This window comes from Pinus tabuliformis, chromosome 6, assembly GCF_031772625.1.
Source record: "Pinus tabuliformis cultivar Carrire ecotype Pingquan chromosome 6, CPIR1, whole genome shotgun sequence".
Lineage (NCBI taxonomy): Eukaryota > Viridiplantae > Streptophyta > Pinopsida > Pinales > Pinaceae > Pinus > Pinus tabuliformis.
Window position 1 is genome coordinate 476,042,711 of NC_142292.1, and position 6,535 is coordinate 476,049,245.

Consider the following 6,535-nt stretch of genomic DNA (forward strand, 5'->3'; position numbering starts at 1 on the left):
TGCCCCTAGGTATAAAACAGAATTTCAAGGTTACCCCTTCTTCTTTCCGTTAAAACATTTGTTTTACCGGGAGAGGCCTACCTCTTACAGGTTACCCAAAGATTGTTCTATTCACAGTGCAAACAAAACACTTCTTCGGTGATGTTTACCGAAATAGACAAAGGTGAGTGAAGGAGGCTACTCCACTCACGTAACTTTGACAAGAGAATCTTGTTCCAGAATAACCCCCTCTTCCAATCACGGACGGGAGTACAGACCAGTCATATTCTCTCGCGGAAACCTACCCTATACCCGAAGTTTTCCTGTCGAAGCAGACCAGGGTGCATGCCCCCTGGGTTTCAGTCATGTCCCTCGAATCACTCACGCTCATCAGGCGGGCGGACTAGAGATTGAGACATTTCTTGCGTGAAAAGACCATTCAGGGATGGTATATGACTATTTGCTCTGTATGATCTGGGAAATGAAAGCTGGTCTACGAGCTTGACCACTCTTCCTTCGTGCGGAAAACACATTACTCTAAAGAGTGAGGAGACAATTGCTCCCATGCAATAAATATAATCTCGTCCAAGGAGTAGATTATAATCTAGGGGTCTTTGAACTACCATTACGTTCATGTGAACGGTTTTCCCCCTCAATGTTATGGGCACATTGGGAAGGATCCCTAACGGTCGACTAGTTCTTTTATCAAAGCCTGTTAGATTTCTCATCTCAGGCAAAAGCGATGGCGAACCAAGTGCTTTCCAAGCAGTCGAGAAAAGGATACTCACAGAAGCCCCCTCATCTATGATGGTACCAGCCATAACCATTCTATATATTTGAACAATGATTTGGAATGGTACACTAGCTGGTAAACGGGGTCTACCTAGTTGATTCCAGTCGAAGGAGACAACTAGGTTGCTTGGAGGTGGGACCGAATAGACGGCCGGGTATGACTCTGACGAACTTCCTTCCTGCGGTAAAGGAACGGGTAAATTTCCCCCATGTTCATTGGAGTCTGTGCTTATGAAAATAATTTGGACGGTGTCATCCTTGTTCTCTTCGGTGACTGTATCATCTGAAGATGGAACCTCTGAAGGCAAGACCGGGTCAACTGCCACCTTGACCTTTTGACTTTCGTCTGGTATGGGTTCAGATAGTTTGTCTTCAATGATAGATGCTTCAGCCGACCACCTGAGCGGGCCAGTTGGATTTTCAACTAGTGACGGACTCGGCAAGATTTTTTTATATCTAGGAGGGAGTCGTAACGGTGAAACCGGACGATCGTCCAAAACTCTTTTAGCCTCATCTAAGAAGGGACAACGGTGGGCGACATGATCACCTTCGCACAGTTTACAAGGAAATCTATATTTTCCTTTTTGTCCTGGGGCTTCACTTTCACTAGTTGACGGTGTGTTTTCAACATGATCATCAGAGCTTGACGACATCGGGTTGTGCAAACGAGGAGACCAGTCCCTTAAGATCCAAGGGATACAAGGACAATCTCTATGATAGTGGTCTCCTTTGCAAATGACACATGGCGATTTAGGCCTGGTCAGTGCAGTGTGTGGATTTTCGCTAGATGACACTCGTTTGCCCCCATTCGCTTTTGGCTCCTTTTTCTTCTTCTTCTTTTCCTTCTTCTTCTCAGGTACTTGACTTTGGCTTTACTAGCCCCATCAAGCGAAGAGGAAGGAGGAGAGGAAGAATTAGAGGAAGTAGAAGGTTGGTGGGTAACTCTGGACTCGTCTAGTTGTTGATTCAATTGTTCAGGAATTGTGGTGTTCTGAACGACAGAGGTTGAGAAGAGCCATACAGGCAAGCCGATTGTCAGTCCTAGAAGTGACAATGTGGCCATATGGGGTGCACCAACATCTCCCCAAGAGGAGAAAGGACTAGGATTTCCTCCAAGGGGGATTCCTCGGTTGTTGGATTCCATTTTCTCAACCTAAGATCAACGTAGGAAAGGGGTAATGGATATTCCGTTTAAAATAAATTTTAGACGCTTTTCCCTGTAACAAAATGGCGACTCCACTGGGGAGGTTGATGCTGGGTCAGAACAACTGGTTGTAACTCCTCTTGGCTCTTTCTTGTTTATCAATAAAAGCTATTCAAGTTTTCCTCCATGTTCTTGTGTCATTGATGTTTGCTACATTTGTATGGTCAATTTACATCTGATCCTAGATTGTTTATGATTATAGATCCATGTCTTTGTATAGTGCTATGCTACTGTGATCTTACAGGTACTTTGTGAAGCTGGATGTGCAAGGGAGCAGGTAGCTAAAGACTATTAAAGAAGAGAGGAATCAAATCAGGAGATTAGCGCAAGACAGAGGTTGGTCTTTCTGTTCCTCTCTATCTATAATTCATAAAGGAAAAACGAAAGTATCTTTTCTTTGTTTGTTTCTAAGGCAGCTGTCACACCTTAGTGGGATAGAGCAGTTCTATATAGACACTTTTCCCTGTAACAAAATGGCGACTCCACTGGGGATCTAGGTAGAGAGATTACCAAACCAATCGCAAAACTGTAGAATACTTTTTACGGTACGGTAGTCAATCTTCCCGAATGATGTGTTCAGTGCATTGCGATCGATAGGCTGGCAGACGTGGCTTCCTATGGATAAAGGATTAAGCCTATTGGGCTCTCCCAAAATATACTCGACGGTACTTGGGAGCACAAGTCCGTACTGGCACTTATCGCCTCAAAGAGGAGGAATCACCCAACCATCAGTGAGAACAACAGTTACCAGGCTTTACGACACCGGAATACGTCTCTAGCCTAGACTTCTAAATGTTGTGCGTTAGGTTCCAAAGTGTTGTTAGGTTTATTGAATTTATTTTATAGTTGATCTTGTTTATGAAGTTTGCCTTTCAGGTTCACCGCAAGATGTAGATGTAATTCCTAAAATGTAATCTAAGATGATAAACAAACTTTTTATCTTCTTTGTGCAATGAAAATCCTAGCTACTAAGGAAAGAAAGACAGAATCTTTTCACAAAGAGCAAAGAGCACACTCTAAATGCACTTTCCTAAATCAAACCAATCAGACTGTCTATATGCAAATGCACATGCATGTATTTGTTTTCGACTTTCTTAGTATATGAATGCTAAAAAGAAAGTTGATGCACAAATCTGAATTTCTTTTCAAGTGACAAATATCAACAAGTTTCTTTTCGAAATAAAAAATGGAGACGATCACAACACCTTACGATTTTGACACAACTTGTTTTTTCAATTTTTAAGAGTCGAGAAAAAACAAAAGATGACTCTAGTCTCCTTTGATTTTTAATGAGCCTGAAGTGACAAGAGCTCAGATGGACCTTTTCTATTAAGGAGTCTGAAAAGGAACAAAAGGGACTGCTCTGGAAATCTAGGTAGAGGGATTACCAAACCAATCGCAAAACTGCAGAATACTTTTTATGGTACGGCAGTCAATCTTCCCGAATGTTGTGTTCAGTGCATTGCGATCGATAGGGCGGCAGACACGGCTTCCTATAGATAAAGGATTAAGCCTATTGGGCTCTCCCAAAATATACTCGACGGTACGTGGAGCACAAGTCAGTACTGGAACTTATCGCCTCAAAGTGGAGGAATCACCCAACCATCAGTGAGAACAACAGTTACCAGGCTTTACGACACCGGAATACGTCTCTAGCCTAGACTTCTAAATGTTGTGCGTTAGGTTCCAAAGCGTTGTTAGGTTTATTGAATTTATTTTATAGTTGATCTTGTTTATGAAGTTTTCCTTTCAGGTTCACAGGGAGATGTAGATGTAATTCCTAAAATGCAATCTAAGATGATAAACAAACTTTTTATCTTCTTTGTGCAATGAAAATCCTAGCTACTAAGGAAAGAAAGACAGAATATTTTCACAAAGAGCAAAGAGCACACTCTAAATGCACTTTCCTAAATCAAACCAGTTAGACTGTCTATATGCAAATGCACATGCATGTATTTGTTTTTGACTTTCTTAGTATATGAATGCTAAAAATAAAGTTGATGCACAAATCTGAATTTCTTTTCAAGCGACAAATATCAACAAGTTTCTTTTCGAAATCAAAAATGGAGACGATCACAACACCTTACGATTTTGAAATGAATACTTGTTCTTGACACTAGAAAATTACAAATTCATGCCAAAAACAATAGTAACAGGATAATCGACCATCAACAGCAATCAAACTCTTTCCTACGATTGAAATCGACACTTGCGACAGTTTCAAATCAAAGGAAGACAGTACGATTATGCTACTTTTGCAAAGGAGAACTGAAAATGACTCAAAAAACACACAAAAACATCTACAGTTCTTTTGTACAAAGGAGGCGGAATAACAGCAAGGAAAAGGGGTTTCAAACAGACATATACTGATCACAGGCAGCAAAATTCAGGAATAGAACTGGAAAGAATGAATCACAGAAACCAAAACTGCACAGAGCCTAGTCTGATCAGCGCACCTGTAACACAGAAAATTTGAAATGCAACGCACCTTGTCCACTCGGGAAGTGCGTTGAAGTTCAGATTCTTTGAACAGTACCTGCGCTGGGCCAGAAACGAGATTCTGTTTGGGTTCCGGGTCACAGTTTGCAGTTCAGTTCTTGGGTTTTGGCCGAGCAAAAAGCAATCAGTAATGCAACAATCAGGGGTAGATCTAAGGAGGATCTAAGAGCTATCACAAGGGAAATCAGATAGTTTGTGAATCAGTTGTTTAAATCATAAACAGATCCAGTAGATGGATTGAAGTAGCATTTATTTACTTTTCATTTGTTATGGCAAATGCAGTTCGAATACTACCTGTAAGTTTATGAAACAGACAACAAAGAATGATAAACAAACAAACTAATTCGTCCCCAGCGGAGTCGCCATTTTGTTACAGGGAAAAGTGTCTATATAGAACTGCTCTATCCCACTAAGGTGTGACAGCTGCCTTATAAACAAATAGAGAAAAGCTACTTTCGTTTTTCCTTTATAAATTATAGATAGAGAGGAACAGAAAGACCAACCTCTATCTTGCGCTAATCTCCTGATTTGATTCCTCTCTTCCTTGATAGTCTTTCGCTACTTGTTCACTTGCACGCCCAGCTTCACAAAGTACCTGTAAGATCACAGTAACATAACACTATACAAAGACATGGATCTATAATCATAAACAATCTAGGATCAGATGTAAATTGACCATACAAATGTAGCAAACATCAATGACACAAGAGCATGGAGGAAAACTTGAATAGCTTTTATTGATAAACAAGAAAGAGCCAAGAGGAGTTACAACTAGTTGTTCTGACCCAGCATCAACCTCTCAGCAAGGAAGCCCCTCTTCACCTCATACAAAGATTAGATCACCCAACAATCTGATGTTTGTCTTAAGAAACCAACAGCAATTCCTTACAATATGCAAAATTCCAGCCTCTGGATCTCTGGGATGAGGGATCCATATATAGATATCTGTAATGGAGATGAGTCAGCTTATGATTTTATTAGTGTCTTCCCTCTGATAGTTCTTTCTTCCACTTGGAGATTTATGATCTCTTACTCATCCTTGGTCAAATTCAGAGAGGCAAGTGTCAGAGGAGAAGATTCTGGAAGCTTCCATTGCCTCTCCACCTTGCGGAATGACACTTCCATTTGTCATTTCTCGTCCATCACACCCCATAGAAGGGCTTTTTGAAATGCAACGCACCCACACAGTGTATTTAGGTGAGATGCAATGCACTTGGCCAGTGGAACAGCTGAAATGATCTTGTTTTGACCAATTCTGAGCAGTTTTTCATGAAGAACTTCTGGGAGAAGCTGTAATCTGTTGACCTTGTTCCTTTAGGGGTTAGAACCACACTTTTAGGGACTTAGGGGCCCTTGGTTTATGGACATTTGATGCTTGGGGTTGTAGTGCCCAAAAATGTCTATAACATTGTCTCCCTTAATTGTGCAACTGTGAAATCCATTGGCCCTCTCTCTTTCATGAACTACATATTACATATTTACAGTAGGAAAGCCTACGTCACTGTGACCCTCAACTGTGTAGTCTTGCCTCTCATGCCTATAGTTTCTATGCATTGCGTAGTTGTAGTGATAAGTTCTTCACTCTTGTCCTCTGGAACTGTGCACTGTGAAATCCCTAAGCCTTCCTCCCTATCTAGTTCTTAGTTCTAGGTCAATCCATGGATTTCATGAAGACAATTAGACTAGGATATTTCTCAAGTGATGTCATCTTGTTAGGAGTATATTTCACTTGCAGGTACTATATCTTGACATGGAAAGATGATTTCTCCAAGATAAGGAGAAGGAGGCTATAATAGAAGACACTTGGGAATGTTTGAACACATGATGATCACTGAACACGAAGATGAGGGGACACTAGATCCAAATCATATAAAATAATCCATATCTTCAACCCTTTTGGAGGAGAAAGAGGAAGCACATGCAACATCTATCATGGAGATATAAAAAAAGTAGCAAGAAGATCAACTTGGAAAAGCTACATCTTCATGATGTCTCATGCCATCATTGCATGGTCATGGCTTGTACAAGTGTCATCACAGTGTCATATGTGTCAATGGTTCT